Genomic DNA, 17,084 nt, shown 5'->3' on the forward strand with positions numbered 1-17,084 from the left:
CACACGGAGGTTGAGTACTCTGCTGAAGGCCACAGAATTAGTATGTGGCAGAGGCAAGATGTAAGCTGACAGCTTACTTCGCACATCCCCTGCAACTATTGTATCCTCCAACTCTACAATTGCCAGAAACAGAGTCAGTGACTCTTCCCACTGGGAACTATCAACCATCGAGCCAATTTCATTGCCCAGAGCTTCCTCAGGTTCTCACAGTTCCATCTCCTTTGCCCTGATGATAATTGTGCGTTGCATCCTTAAATCATTTTGCTTCCCCCTGCAATCTTGACAACTCTGAGTTCGGTATCGTACATCTCCATCGAATTACATTAGTGTGTAACCAACCCTCTTTCACCTACCGTTCCACACCTGCAATACAGAGTTCACAGCGCTGGCTCGGTGAGCTCTGATCTCCTGAGAGCAAACACTACTCCCAGCTTAGATCTCCATTTTACATCTTGTTCAATTGGTGACATGCTGCTCTTGCCCAGACCCCAGCAAAAATGGGAGATGATGGCAGGTTGCCCCATCGCTCCTTTCCATCCTCCTTGTGCATGCCAGCATAGTCCTAGCCTTTGCCTATAGCAAAGGGCAGGACTGCCCCCCACAAGTTGCTGAGACTCCATTCTTTATAGGAGTCCAACGCCAGTCTCTCTCCCACAGAGCAGTGGGTGCTTCTCATTTGCAGAACCAGCGGACAGCAGCCCAATGCATACCCGCTCTGCCGGCTCTCCTTCTGGCCGTATCAATAACCACTCCCCACAGCCCACAGGCCGGAGTCGTCCATGTCCTCACATTCAGGATTTCTACACTTTGCTATGACCTCGCTGCTGTTTCTAGCTGCTGCCCAAGCTAGAAGTCTCCTGCACCTCTACGCAACACAGCGCAAAGGGTTCAGCCTGCTTTCTACCTGGCCTGATGTGGAGCACCGAGGCGGGGAGGGGGCAAAAAACAGGGTGTGGGGGGCAAGTCGTGGAGAATTTGTCATCAGCATGATACCTCTGGGAGTAGCCTGACCCAGGCTTTCTAAATGCTCGCCATGCTCTAGGATCTACTGCCAAATGCATGGGAAGGTTATGTCTCATCTGAGGACACCTACACTCTCTCCTAGCTGTCAACTCTTCCACACACCTAATACAAAGTCACTAGCTTATCTGTTTGGATAAACACCTACACATGGTTATCAATTACAGGGTGAATTTTACAAATCACTAAAGAAGATGGGCGGAGGACAGCTTGGACCTGTTAGGTCTAAGTTCAAGTCATTTATTAGCCCCCCCAAAAAAACTCCACACCCCCAAAAGAACCCCCAAACTGTCAACCCACTGATTTATTTATCCACTAGGATTATCTAATGTGCCACCAAGGTGTCCCGGTGGGGCAGTCAGCTGATGGCCCAAAGGCTGGTGGTTTAAATCCAGCAGCAGCTCTTAGGGAGAAGACCCGGCAGTCAGTTTTTGTGAAGGTTACAACCTCGGAAACCCTCCGGGGCCCTTCTACTCGGCCAATAGGATCCCAATGGGTCAAGAAAGACTCGGTGACAAGGGGTTTGGTTTTGGCTGAATGTTCTTTTGTGTGATGTACTGAGGATCCCCAGTAGCACCGTGGGTTAGCACTGTGCTGCTAACCGCCAGGTGGGTGGTTCAAACCCACCAGCTTCTCTATGGAACAAAGTCAAGGGTATCTGCTCCCATGAAGAGTTGCCACCTTGGAAACCCTATGGAGGGTTGGGATTAATGGACTGGCTGTGATTGGACTTCGTTGAATGGCGGTGGGTTTGGGGTTTGAGAGGAAGGCACCGGGGATAAGTGAAAAACCAAACTCACTGCCATCGAGCCATTTCCCACTCATGGGGACACGACAGGACACGGTCGACCTGCCCCTTGGGGTTTCCAAGCCTGTCACTCTTTATGGAAGTAGAAAGCCTCATCTTTCTCCTGCAGAACGGCTGCTGGTTTTGAACTGCTGACCTTGCTGTGTGTTAGCAGCCCAACGCATAACCACGGTGCCGGCTGGGTTCCCAGAGGAGGCCTTGGGATACAGAGAGGGAGAATCTATTTTCCGCCTGGACGCCCACATTTTAATGGAAGATGGACAGATAAGGAGATCACATTAGCAGAGTTAGTCATGGGGCTTGGGAGGAGCACTGACAAGGCTAGGCTTGGTGAAATAGAAAAGGCTCCCTAGTAAAGACGGCAATCGGGATGAACCGCTGAGGATCACTGCGGCAGACCCTGCTCACTGCTTCCAGTATCCACCTTCCCCTTCTTTCTGGAAAGAGAACTTGCTGGGGGCGAGCTGGCCACAAGGCCAGAGATTCCTTTTCCAGCCTCTCCTGTGGCTGGATGTAGCCATGTGACTAAGTTCTACCTCATAGGTCTGGGTGGGAAAGTGTGTGCCATGGGGTTGCTGGCTTCAGAAAGGCGGGTGACCGCTGTCCCAAGGTTGACAGGATTTGGTGTTCGTTGGATTGCGGTTTGGTTCCGACTGACTGCTTTGAGGGTGTCCAAGGAATGGCGATGCAGGGCCGACATAGGCCTGCTGTTGTCACCTTCTCTCTGCCCTTTGTTGGTGCGATGTGTTTGTCTACCAGGCCTGGTTCTGCCTCTGTCAATGTGTGGGGCTGACAGGATTGCCTGGCACCAGCCCTCCTGGCTTGTGCAACTCCTGTCCGGGCACCTGCGTTGCAAAGTCACAGAAGTTTACAATTCATAGAGTATAGTCTAATAAGATGTCTGGCACATGTATACGTTCATTTTCTTCATGGTGTTTTCAATCCTGTGTCATTGACTAAAACCATGATGCTATCAGTAGAATGACCTTATGCCATGGGAATGAATGATGACGGACCCCAGGAAGAGGAGAACCATGTCTGCAAAGCGAAGCAGGGCCGTGAATACCTCACGGGTGTGAGTATGAAGGTTGAGCCCTCGCTTGGCTGGAGCCCTAATGGAAGAACGGGTCATTCCTGCGGCATGGTCCTGTTCCTGCTTTCCCTCAGCAGGATACAGATCTCTGGAGATGCGAGTTCGAGAGCAAGGTGTGGTGGAGAAATCATATGGAACCCGGCTACCAGAACAAAGAGCCCCTGAGGCCGTAAAGGCTTGTCTTGGAACAAGCAGCCCTCTAAGTGAGGACGTCAGTTAAGTGTGATCCAAGAATTGTACATCCTAAAATCCAAACCCCGAGAAGGGAAGGGCAGTAGAGTCTAAATTCAAAACACTCCACTTGTGGATGCGATGGGTGATAGCGGAAGCTCCAAGCCCATTCCTAGAATCCCCTGCATGAAGTGAGTCTCCTCCGGTAGTCTAGAACTGTGACCAGCCTTGCTGCCAGACCAAGGGCATTGTACAGTGGACTGTAGCAGCTGTCCCATTAGGCTGCGATGGGCGGGGGTCATGAGATCTCTCTTTTGGCCCATTTTGGAATTATCCTAGTTTATTATTATTAATATTCTCTGCTTTCTTTTTGATTCAGGTGTTTCTCTTTTATTTGGTCATTGTGCTGGGTCCTCCTTTGTTTTGTATGATTTTCTGTATAGGGAAATCCAGATGGTAGATCTACGGAGACAGCAGCTGGATTCATATTACCTGGGGACACGGAAGGGAAGGTTGGTGTGTGTGTTTGTGTGTGGGGGGGGTGGTGGAGGGGGGGTGGAGACAGCAGCAATGGACACACAAGGAAGAAATGTTCCAATTCTTCATACGATGGGACTATTGAATGGTAGGCTATGTTCATTACAGCTCAATAATGTATTGTTTTTGAAAGTACCTTATCTACTCCTCCCTCTTTCCCACTCTCCTTGGGTTAGAACATGGATGTAGTGGAGGTTACCTAGCTCTTCTCATGAAGCAACACCCGGAGGGAGGAGGGAACCATGAAACAGGGAAACTGGGTCCCTTGGGTAAATCTGCGAAGCCCAAGCACCCACCAGCCTGGACTTTCCACCCCCCTATTTCTCAACACCACTACTGTATTTGGGCACCCCACCCAAACACAAATCGCTGCTCTTGATTGGTTCTGACTCATGGGGGCTCAATCCGTTTCAGAGTAGAACCGTTTTGCCCCTCCCCTCTCTACCTTTCTTTCTTCAGGGACTTTGGGCAACAGCTTACAGACCCCACCAGGTTTCCAGCCAACAATGTATACACACCTTCTTTTGAGACATTGTTGCAGTTGTAACAGCACTCTTCCCTGCCCTTCCGGGACTCCGCATTTTCATTCCTCCTTTTGTCCTGCCCCTCCAACGTTCTGAGCTTTTTTTTAAATGCTGTCTTTTGATCTCATAGACTTGATTGCACTGAGGTGTACAGCCCATCCAGGTGTTACTGTCCTATTAGAATCCTGTCTACTGTTTGTTAGCCAAAAGCTGTCCCTTGGGGGTGGGTTTTTAATGACTGTGATCTTTGGAAGCAGACCACCAGGTCTTTCTTCTGAGGTACCTCTGGGTAAAATCAAAGTGCTAACCTTTCATTTAGTAGCTGAGAGCTTACTATTTGCACCACCCAAGAATTTTGTATAGAGCAGAGTAACCTGTACCTTTACAAAATAGCTAATTACACACAGGCTCCACTCTGTTCAGGAAATACTGCCATATTTAACAATATCCAACACCCACTCCTGATAAACCACTGAACAAAATAGGAAGAGAAGGGAAATTGTTTAGCATAATAAAGACCAAATTTAAAAAAAAACCAATGGCAATGTCTTGCTCAGTGGAGGAAGTGGGGGGACTGAAAACATCCTCTCTGTGACTGGGAACCAGACAAGGATGTCCCTCGTCCCCAAGCTTATTCAGCCTTGTGCTGTAACCCTTGGCCAGGACCATGAGGTAACAAAGAGAAATCAAAGGAATTCAAAGGGGTGAAGAAGAAGCGAACCTCTCGCTGTTTTTCATATGTAGAGTTGACAAAAAATTGGTTGGAAACACTGCAAAGATTTGACAATGTGCCAGGATCCAATATCAACACACAAGAATCAAGAGGGTTCTTGTACACTGACGAAGAGAACGCTGAAAAAGAAACCAAGAAAACAGTATCATTGACAATGGCCGCACACGAGATGACCTGCTTCGGAATAAGCCTAAGCAGAAAAACAAAAGATTTGCACAAAGCAAACTACAGAATTCTATTGCAAGAAACCCAAAGAGACCTATACTTAGGGGAGAATACTCCATGTTCACGAATAGAAGGCTTAACATTGTGGAAAAACGACCCAGACAATCGGTACATACAATGACACTCTGGTTCCGATTCCAACCGCATTCTTTTAAAAAACGGAAAGGCAACGTAACGACTAGGTTTAGGTGGAGAAGGAAGAGACGGAGGATGAGCAACAAGTTCTTGAGAAGAACCAAAAAGGAGGCCTCTCACTGCCCGGCCTCAAAACCTGTTACAGAGCCCCAGTCGTCAGAACCGCGTGGCACTGGTACACGGACCAATGGAGCAGAAGAGAAAACCCAGAAGTACATGAAACCCCCTACAGACAGCGGATTTTCGACAAAGGGCCAAAAGACATTCAATGGGCAAGAGAGAGTCTCTTCCACAAATGGTGCTGGCAAAATTGGAGCTCCATCTGCAGAAGGAGCAACCAGGCCCATACATTGCCTCCTGTACAAAAAACAAACTCAAGATGAACCCAAGACCTAAATGTAAGTCCCAGAGCTCTGAAGATCACCAGTGAGAACATAGGGACAGGCGTAAGGACCCTATAGCAGGGCACAGACACACTGTCAGGCATCATGAAAGGAGCACAGAGTAGAAGACAAAACAGATGACAGCCCTTCTGAAATCAAGACACGTACACACACCAAAATACTTGATTAAAAGAGTGCAAAGAGAACCCGGGACCGGGGAAAAGCTTTAGCAGTGACACAGCAGACAAGGCGCTCACCTCTAAATCCCAGAGAAAACAGCAAATGCCTCAATACAAAAAATGAATAATCCCATTAAACAGTGGTCAAAGGACGTGAACAGACAGTTCACCAAAAATGATGCCCACATGGCTAACAGACATGGAAAAATGCTCCCCCGATCATTAGCCATCTGGGAGATGCAAATCAAAGCAGGATGAAATATTACCGTACCCTGATAATGACAGGCTGATTAAAAAACAAAACAACAACCGAAAAAACACAAATGCTGGAGAGGGCGCAGAGAGATTGGAACCCTCCTCCCTTGCTAGTGGGTCTATAAAGATGTGCAGCTGTTGTGGAACGGCGATCTGGTGCTACCGCAAACAATCTGGAATAGAAATTCCACACGGGCCAGCGATACCTCTACTGGGTATAAACCCTAAAGAAGTGAAGAGCCCTAATACAGACAGACATATGTACCCCCATGTGCATTGCAGCACTGTCCACAATAACAGGAAACCCCAATGCCTATGGGTAGAAGATTGGATAAAGAAACCATAGGTTTGGTACCTGGTTTTTAAACATTGTAGTAAAATATAAAATATGTCACACACACACAAGAAATACTGCCTGATAATATAGTAAAATATCTCCTCCCTATCTTAAGAGCTTGCAAGTGGCCATCCAGGGTACATGGATTGGTCTCTACTCACCTGGAATAACAGAGAGAGCAGGAGAGTCCAGAATAGAAGGAGGGTGTAGAATAGGTGACTGATTCTCTCCTTTGCCTAGCAACCAGAACTGGATAGTGTTTGGCTACCATTATTGACCATTTTCATCAAATTTCTATGGAATAATTTTGATCGAGAGGGAGACATAGAGCTGAACTTTCATTTCCCATGGAATCCAGATCCATAGAGTCTAGATGAACCCCGGAACCCATTGCTCTGAGACTAATCTCTAAACCCTAACTCTGAAATTTTCTTAAAACTCAACAACAGTTGAGCTTAACTAGTATGGAGTGTCTGCCCGGAGCCTGTGATCTCTTCATACAGAATCAAGCTGACAACAGCAACCTGACAGATTCTATGAGAAACGTAGCAGGTTGTGGGGTGTAGGTGAAGGGAGGTGGGGCATCTCAGAAGGGCAGTGTGAAAATGGTTGTCAAACTTGAGGAGTGTACTCAGTGTCATGGACTTGGACACGCAGAACTACTGGATTGGGAGATGTCCTGCTCCCTATATTCTTAACAACAATCACAAAAATTAAATAAAGCAGGAACAAGAAATAAATAGACCAAAATCCATTTTCCCAGTTGGTCAGTGTATTAGTCTGGGTACTTTAGAGAAACAAATCCACAGCAACTCATGTATAAGAGAGAGTTTTATATAAAGGTTAAGTGCGCATCAAGAAAACACCCCAACCTTCATATAAAACTCTCTCTTATACATGAGTTGCTGTGGATTTGTTTCTCTAAAATACCCAGACTAATACATTAAGTATAAGCAATGAAGGATATGTATCTTGCTTTCATACTTCTGAAGGATCTAGAGGTGACTCAAGCCCTACGTTCTGGTGAGAGCATTGAGTTATGGGCACCATGAACACGCTTGTCATCTACCACCACTGTTTCCTAACAGCCCGTCCACCAGGTCTCTATTCTCCTGTATTGTTTGCATGAGGAGCAGCTTCAAGAGATGGAACCGATGAGAGGAGCCTGGGCTGCTTCTTAGTCTCGGGTGTGGGAAACCTGTGCCTCTCACCTGCTGCCTGATTCCCCTTTCCTCTTGGGTTAGCTTCTACTCATCGGCACATTGCATACCATCTTAAGACAGATTTCTATTCTTCTAAATTCTAAGGCTTCTCCCCAAGGCATAGCCGCCTTGACATTGTATTCCATTCAGTCTCCTTGAATTAGAACCCCCAACCAGAGGTCTCTACTTGGCTTATTTTTCTAGCACCATCACTGGATTTAGTCTGGACCATCGTCTCCCCGGAGGCCCTGCTGCAATGAAAATCAGACCCCTGGTCTGGAGCCTTTGGATCCTGTGTGTGTCCCTGCTGGTTCCCACTTCCCTGAGGGAGCTCCCAGAGCGCTTCAGCACGGGAGCTGCACAGTAATCTTGTTAGCCTTGTGTTCATCCTTTCTTCTTCACGTACCCACCCACTGCCCAAGACTGCTTGCAAAATAACTACGCTTCAGGCGAAGTATTGGTCAATGCCAAAGACAAAGAGCTGCCTTCACTGCCCTCCAATATTTTCTCCGGCACTGTCTGTCCAAGAAACAGAAGACACATCCGTTATCTCTCTCCTAGACACATCAGTGGGTGCGGGTTAGAGTCTCCAGGGGGCCCCAAATCCTTGACAGCTGCCTACCGAGCTCTAGCCCTTCTATCCATAAAAACAGAGTAATCTGCCGCACGCATAGGAAAGTACTGTCTGGAGACTCTCAGACAGCGGCTTTCCGGTGAATTTCCCCCAAAACCCTGGAGGCCCCCCGCCCACTGTATCATTCTCTCGTCTGTGGGCTCACATCCCCGGTGCTTGCCCCTGTGTTACTACTGGTCACCCTGTACTGCCACGAGCGATGCCCCTTTCTGTCCTTACAGTTGGAACAGGTACCTCCGCATCTCCAGACACCAGCATGACAGACACAGAAGGGTTCGCTAGTGGTTTAGACGAGGAGCGAATCCTCAGAAAGTGTGGTGGCTATACTCTTGATCCACCCTTCTTAGAAAGCACCTGCACCCCCAAATCACAAAGCAGTCCCATTTGGAAACCCTGGAAGCCTTTGTTATCACATTCCCGGCCCCGGCCCTCACTTACCAGGCCCCAGGCTGTACCATCCATTGCCCTGTCACCAGCTGGCCCACAGACCCCGTGGGCTCGCTCTCATTTCTCCACTCACACCGTTCCTGCCTCCCAGGCCACTGTGAATCCGCAAGACCTAGTTTTCCTTTCTGCAGCTGTTGGATTTTGACACTTCTTGACCCTGCTTGCTTACGGCCTTCTCGTGTCTTGGGTGAAACATTCCCCAGTTCAGGCTAGGTACTAAGAGTTCTCACTAGCCCCAGTCTCCCTGGGGCTGCATGGGACGGACCACTTGTTACTGATGTTGGGGGAAGCCAGCAGAGCGGGCAATTTCAGTCAAAAGACACAGTGGATTCCTAGGTGATTCTACCATTGACGTTTGTTTCCTTCCTTCCTTCCTTCCTTCCTTCCTTCCTTCCTTCCTTCCTTCCTTCCTTCCTTCCTTCCCTCCTTCCCTCCTTCCCTTCCACCTTTTACTCCCCTCCTCTCTGCCCCCATCCCTTCTCTCTCTTCTTCCTAATAATATTAGCAAGTGCGTGCCTGGAAATTGATTCTCTTCTTGGGCCCCTGCCTGGGACTTTCTCCTGGACCTCAGGCACTTTGATGAACTTCCCGGCATTTGATGGAGTTCCTGGCTGCGCCCCCTAGACCCCTCTGAATCCCTAGATTTCCTGACTCAGGACTTTTCCCAGTTCACAAGTACCAACGAGGCAGTTTTTGTCTGCTTAGGAAGAAACTTCTTTCTTAAAATGTTTTGGTTGTCTGCAAGTCTATTTGAATACAATGAGACAATGGAATTCCATTAAAATGAAGTCTGGGGCAGAAGACACCCGGATAAAAGATAGGGAATTGCCCTATTTTTTATGCGATGCTCCACTTGGAGCTGACAGTTCTTGGATAACTTGGGGAAGCAGGCTGTTAAGAAAACAAGTGGGCCATATTTCATGCTGGCTTCCAGCCTCCCCGGCTGTTTCTATTAGGCGCACAGGGGACAGTCAGAGGAATAATACCCCAGGCTTTTCCCTCAAATGCTGAATTTTCATAATTGTTCAACAGGAAATTTGTTCCTCGGGCTGAAAATGAACATTTTTAAGTCACCCTAGAAAAGGTAGCAGAAGGAGGTAATGGGGGTCCTTGGAGGATGGGCTTTGAGGACAAGCGGGCTCATAAACCCCAGAGCTGGAAGGCCAGGCTGCCCTCATTTGTAACGTGACTGATCTGAAACCCAGAGCAGGGCAGAGACTGGGCCCAGCCACACAGGAAGTGGTGGTGGAGGCAGGGCTAGGACTTGGGCTCTGGACTCTGCATTCCACCGCCTTTCTCTCTCCTCTTCCGCTGCTCCTGACATGCGCACGCGCGTGCGCACGCACGCACGCACGCACGCACGTGAGGATGTGTCCCAGGAGGCTCCGCCCCATCCGATTCTGCCTACTGCTCTTGGATTCAGGTGCAAAGGCTGTGGAGGTCCGACTAAAGCATCGTCAGGCAAACGCCGGTGCGAATATGGTGAGACTGACAGAATAATGTCTTGAATGTCAGGGCTTTGGAGTTCTGGGATGGGAGACTTCGGTAGGGCATGCCGCCTTTGCCCTCCCAAATGTTGAACAGGATGTTTGGACAGGAAGGGGGATTCAGAAAAGATTATTGATGTGATCAAACAGACAGAGAATAGGTACTATGAGGAATATCCTTCCAAAATTATTTAAGGCAGGAGACACAAATTTTCTTAGGTTCTCCATGCAGCCCAAAGGGTGGCACCGATGTTGGCTTTTGACCTGAAATCGGTGACTACTGCAAACAGCAAAGACTAGTAAATGCTCTCATTCTTTGGGGGGTCCAGTGATTGACTGACGACAAAGAAACACTTAAGCCATCTGACAAAGTCAAGCAGAGACCATCCGATTCTCATGCCTCGACTCATAAATGATTAGCCAAACTGCTTGCCGCACTAATTAATCAAACCCAAATGCTTGTTAACTAAGCTCTCCTCGCAAATATCTGAACTTTGGCTTATTCTTAGCCAAAGCCTACAAAACTGGTCCTCCCTTGGTCTTGCATACGGATTACAAGTCAACGTAAAGAAAAAAACATTCTTACAAACGGATCGATACACCATGCTATGATGGGGAAAAGAATGACATCATCAAGATTTCATTTTACTTGGCTCCACAATCAATGCTCCAGGAAGCAGCAGTCAAGACAGCACTGAATATATTTCATGGGCACAAGACCTCTTTGAAGAGTTAAAGACCAAAGAGGAAGGTGTGGCTGACCTAGAACCTGGTGTTTCAAAGGCCTCCTATGCATCTGAAAAGGACAATGTAGAAGGGAGACTGAAGACAAATCGATGCTTTTGAATGATGATGCTGATGCTGATGACGCTGATGACGCTGATGATGCTTTTGAATGAGGGTGGGAGTGGAGAAGGTTGACTCTCCTATGGACTGGCGGGAGAACAGACACATCCGTTTCTGAGGCAGGACCGTCAGGATGCTCCTTCGAAGCGAGGAGGGCAAGACTTCGTCTCCCTCTCTTTGGACATGTCATGAAGAAGACGCTTGGTAGAGCAGAGGGTCAGCCAGAAAGCAGCACCTCGATCAGATGGGTGGGCACAGTGGATGCCACAATGGGCTCAAAGACACCAATGGTTGCCAGGATGGCACAGGCCTGGGCAGTGTTTCCTTCCCTTGTACACGGGTTACTGAGCGAGAGCTGATGCGATGGCACTCAATAACAACCCTGTGAGCCATTTTCTTGTGCTGAAGCTCTATAGAAACTCCACTGGTGTGGCCTCTCTGGAGAACCCAGACCAAGACCCTCCCCTTTTATCCGACTCTCCATAGCTGGGTCTTTCTCAGCTCATTGCAACTCAATTCTGACTCAGAGCAACCCTGCAGGGCAGGGTAGAACTGACCCTGGGGGTTTCCAAGACTGTAACTCTTTACAGAAGTAGAAAGCCTCATTTTTCTCCCTCAGAGAGGGCTGGTGGTTTTCAACTGCTGACCTTGAGGTTAGCAGCCCAACTAGCCTTGTTTAATTCCCTTCTCTATAACAGAAAAACACACGAACAAACTTTTTTTGGCTGGGGTGTGGGTGGGGGGTGTCTTAACTTTCAAGGTGCTTGCCGATATCAGATTGTTTTCCCTATTGTAATATCTCTCCTCGCCCTCCCCACCTCCTGCTGCCCACCTTGGACTTTGCCAATGACTAAGCAGGGGCCTTGAGAGTATAGGGGTTAGGCTCTGGGCTGCTAACTGCAGTTTGAAACCACCGGCCCCACCTTGGGAAAAAGACAGGGCTGTCTCCCTTCGTAAAGAATGATGGCCTTGAGCCTCACAGGGCTGTTCCATCCCAGGGTCCCGATGAGTCCACATGGACTCGATGGCAGGGAGTGAGAAGCCCGGATTCGCTTCCCATGTAACAGAGGGGAGCCTGGGTCAGAGAGCTGGCTTGGTCTTGCTCAGGCTCTTAAGCCCAAACCTCAGTTCCGAGGAGGATGGAGACTCAAGGTCACGGCATTCTACTTCTTAGGAATGAAGAGGCTGCCACAGAGTGGACGGGGTGGGTGTGGGTAGGTGGGGTGAGTCATACATAGCTCTGGGCCCCATTCTCTACTTTCTCCTCTGCTCCCTGCCTGGGCAGATTTGGACAGATGCATAAATAAATCAGAGCGGGAAGGTGGGGGGGGGGGAGGTGGCTGGGAAGGCAAAGGTCTAGTTCATTCCCAGACAATCTCACATTCATCCTTTCTCCTCCAGGTGGCAGAACATAGTAGCCACTCATATTACCAGGAATGAAGATACTCCAATGGATTAATTTCTCCAGGCACTGAAGTTAGTTCTTTTAAGCATATGTAGAAAACATTTTGTTTGGATTCTTTTGAAAGCACTTTAATCATATTACACATTTCCTCTCTGAAACAGAGTTTACCAAACAAACAAAAATGTTCTTTGTCTCCGAACAATAATAAAATACAGACATGTCATGATACACTTTCTCTAGGGTGCCTCTGCTGTAACTTCACATTCAGCATCCTATTTACTTCTTACCACAACTTGGGGAAGTCGTTTATAAGCATATGCAGATACAGACTCCCTCCCTATCGTAATGGAGAAAGAAACCGTGAAACACAGTAATGAAACAATTTTTCTTTCAAAGTCATCTAGCCAGAAAGCTAAGACCCAGACCAGAAACCAAACTCACTGCCTTCCAGCCTATTCCGCCGCAGAGCGAGACCCCAGGACTGCGGTTTCTCAGACGAACTCTTTAGGGGAGTAGAGAGTCTGGTCTCTCTCTCTCTCTCTCTCTCTCTCTGTGAGGGGCTGGTGGCTTAGAAACGCTGAACTCAAGGTTAACAAACCAATTTGTAACCTCCAAGCCACCAGGGCTCCTTAGAAAGTGTCCTAGGTTGGTATCAAAAGGCACATCTTCTGATTTCCAATCTGTTGCCTTAGAGACTGGGTGTCAGAGCAGACCCACTGGTGGGAGCATGGAGCTATGAGGCACTTGGGCACTGCAGACTGGAGAAGGATGTATGCTGGGCTTAAGGGAAAGTTGGGGAATAAGGGGAAGGAGCCCAGGATAGTGTGGGGAAAGAGCCTGGGAAGAGGTGTGGACCCCCAAATAAAGAGGTGGCCAGTACACAATGTCAGGAACCTGATGGGTGGGGAAAGTTGGCTTCATGCACCCTGGTATTGCTCACCCAGGATGGCCAGCGTGGGTGGACAGGGCCTGGCAGAATCATGATGCTCAGAGACCCCCCGGGCCCTTAGGGATAGTGTGAATGGTGTATCACCAAATCCTGGGGCAGAAAGCAGTCCGGCAGGGCACAGAACAAGGTAGACCAGGTCCGGTGTCTGGGCTTAAGGCAGGGGGACTGTGGCTCAGGTCCTGGATCCAGGCCAAGGACAAGATGGAGATGATCAGGAGCTGGGGCAGCAGGCAGGAGCTGCAGGACCCACACTGGAGGCTTTGCACATGGGCCAGTGAGCCAGAGCTGGGCATGGCATCACAGGATCCTTTCTATCCCCCACTCTGAGCTTCCAGTGACTCCCGGGCTTCAGGAGAGGAAGACCCCATGGGGAATGGGAAGCACCAGACCAGTCGTGGTGACCACCACTCTTTGAGTGGCTCTCTGGAGGCAGCAGTGAGACCAGATACCAGGTGTTCTTGATTGTAATCTTTACAGAAGCGATTTACCAAGTCTCTCTTCCCTAGTGCATCTGGGTGGGTTGGAACCGCCAACGTTCAGGGTAGTTTTGGGAAGCGTAACTGTTGGCGGCACCCGTAGACCTTCTGCAGCCACACACCAGCCAATTACCAGCATAGATACTTTTTCTTTGCTTTAAAATTTTTTTCTCCTATTCCTGTTTCTTCTTTTCTTTTTGAAACCAGGCTCCATTGTGCTACGAGCAGGGAGGTGCTGGCAAAGAGAGCTCAGGCCTGCATGCACATTGCTCAGAGTCCATGGTGGAGGAGACACACGCCACAAAGAACTATTCCTCCAGTTCCGTGCATTGTTAGAGAGACATCAAGGCCATGGAAGTCCAGAGGAGGAAGTGCTTGTCTGGGGTAAAAGATACAAAGACGCTCTGTAGAAAGAGAGGCTGCCTTTCCCCCATAGGAATGGTCAGGCTTTGCAAAGATAGCCACCTCAGAATATAAGACTCACAGGAGCGTAGTCATTGGAATGATGCCAGCCTCTCACCAGGGTAACCACAGTGAAGATCTTCATAGCAATAATTCAGTTCAGAGCAAATGTCGATGGAACACTTTCTACATGCCAAGCGCTGTGTTCAAAATTTTACCTGCATCGCCTCATTTAATAAAACCCTCTCAGCCAGCCTGCAGCTCACATGGCAGTGTCATGTCCATTTCACAGATGGGTAGACGGGGGCTTGGAGAGACTTGTTCAAGGTTAAGTCACTAGCTCAGAGCTCGCATGTCAACCCAGGGATTTGAGTCAGTGACATTGAACTGGTATTGCTTGTTGAACAGTCAGCACACGTCAGAGACTCTTTAGAGGTTATCTCGTCAACCTTCAAAGCAGACCCCTTGTGACTGCACCACTGTACGGAAGAGACATTCGTTGTCAGGGGGCTTGGCAAGTTCACGTGGCCGGAAATGAAAGGACTGGGCTTAGAACCCAGATCTGTTAAAGCCCATCTTCTGACCTGGATAGCTGTCTCGCCTTTTAATTGGGTCCCTTGAATGACTCCGTCCAGAAGAGCTACGTTAAGGACGGGTGTTCCAGACAGGCTGCTTGGGGACAGCCTGTGCATTTTCCTAACGGAATGGCTGTTCCACATTAGCTTAGGGATAGGAGTGCACATACAACGTTCAGAAGCAGGGGGATTCCAGAACCCTTCTTTGTTCTCCTGTGGAACCCGTGCACAGACTAAGAGGCAATCACGTACACGGAGCAAGGAGATACCGGGTGGCTTACAATCAGGAAAGGTGTGCGCCAGGGTTGTGTCCTCTCAGGAGACTCCTTCCATCTGTCTGGTGAGCAAATACAGTGAACCCTCGCCACTTTGCGTTTCGACTTCCGCGGCTTCACTCTATCGCGGTTTTTGCGTAACAGCACCCACTGCCTACACCCTCTCCTTCAGAGGAAAAAGATGGCGACCCACCTGTAGAGTACATCCCTTAAGTCATTTCATAGGCTATTGATTACAGTATTTGTAAGAACTATGTATAATAATACTGTATGTGAAATATGTAATACTGTAAACTAGATGCCATAAATAATATAATAAATGATAATTGTAACGTCCAAAATGTTTTACTATATTTTCCCTTTTTTGTTTAATAAATTGGGTAATACGAGTGTCATGGTGACTAAAGGGTGTTTTTTCATGTCCTCTATGCTCTAACTACGAAAATATTTGATTTACAAATAAGGAATCCTACTTCGTGGAATTTCATTTATCACGGTAGGGTCTAGAACCGATGAACCGCGATAAACGAGGGTTCACTGTAATCCAAGAAGCTGGACTCTGTGACGGATCTGGCACCAGGGCTGGGACACGGCTCCTTGAAGCACCTGTGACAGAAAGGTGACCCAGCCTGGCTTGCTGAAAGCCCAAAGGATCTGAAACGCTTGTTGAGGACGCTGAAAAACTCCCGTGCAGGTCACAACACCGTGTAACGAAAACCCCAATCCTCACAGCAGGCCCAACAGACAACGTCACACTAAACGGAGAGAAGAATGAAGTCATCAAGGGTTCCATTTTTTTTGGGTCCACAATCAACACGCATGCAAACAGTAGTCCAGGTGTCCAAAGACCTATGGCGCCAGCCAGCCAGGCTGCCATTGACCTCTTGAAAGGGTTAGACAGCAAAGATGTTCCTCTGAGGACCGAGGTGTGTCTGGCCTCTGCCATGATATGTTCCACCTGTCACATCCATGGCAGAGCTGGACAGGAATCAGGAAGAGTGCAGAAGAACTGATGCCTTTGAAGAACGGTGTTGATAGAACCCTGCACAGCCAGAAGGACAAACAAACCTGCGTGGAAAGAAGCACAGGCACCATGGTCCGTACGCGAGGACGGCGAGCCACCGTCTCCCGTCCTTTGAACAAGCTGTCAGGTGGTAAAGAACACCATGCTTGGTGAAGTCGAGGGTCAGTGATTAAGAGGAAGATCGTCAACAAGATGGGTTTGCACAGTGGCTGCAACCATGGGCTGGAGCATATTGATCTTTGGGAGAGGGTGCAGGAAGGGGCCGTGGGACATGGGTCACAATGAATGGGAACCCACTCAACAGCACTTCAAACCAATAACCACACGCGTGTAGCTCTCTTTAGCACTTGCCTGGGGTAGTAAAGAATCCAAGAAGCATGGTGTTCCCTGGGGTCAGTGAGGAGATTCAACAGTTAAGCTGTCCCGGAATATGACATGGGAAGGGCAGGTGAGGCAATAGGGTTGGCTGGTGACTCTTCGGAGTGCAGGTGACCTGAATTGCAAGCCTGCCTTCAAAGCTGTGTGACACTGGCCTAGTGACTGCATGCCTCGCATCCTTGGCAGCATCAACTGTGCAATTCGCAAGGAGGCATAGATGAACCAGCTTGGAGCACAGCGTCTGGCCCATGAGCTTGCAATGATCACTACCTACCTTCTTGCCGCCCTGTTTGCTTGCTGCTTCTGCTGGCTCTGATCGGACTACAGAGAATCGGAGGCTAATTTCTTGAGCAGGAAGGATCTGCTTCCAGCAGAGAGGTCCTGGGCCATGCACTGATGGGGATGGGGTGGGGGTGGGGAGGGTGCGGAGGAGGGATGGGGAGTGGCTCTGGCACAAGATCCCTCTGTTTGGTTTTCTCCAGGTCTCGAGTGCTGGTTTCAGGAGTCTTCATGCAAGCACTAAATCCACCTAATTGGTTTGAAAAGCACCGGGTGGATACACATCCCGCCAGCCCACCACTGTA

The sequence above is a fragment of the Echinops telfairi genome, unplaced genomic scaffold, assembly GCF_000313985.2.
Source record: "Echinops telfairi isolate 266 unplaced genomic scaffold, ASM31398v2 ScPeMD7_7458;HRSCAF=8496, whole genome shotgun sequence".
Lineage (NCBI taxonomy): Eukaryota > Metazoa > Chordata > Mammalia > Afrosoricida > Tenrecidae > Echinops > Echinops telfairi.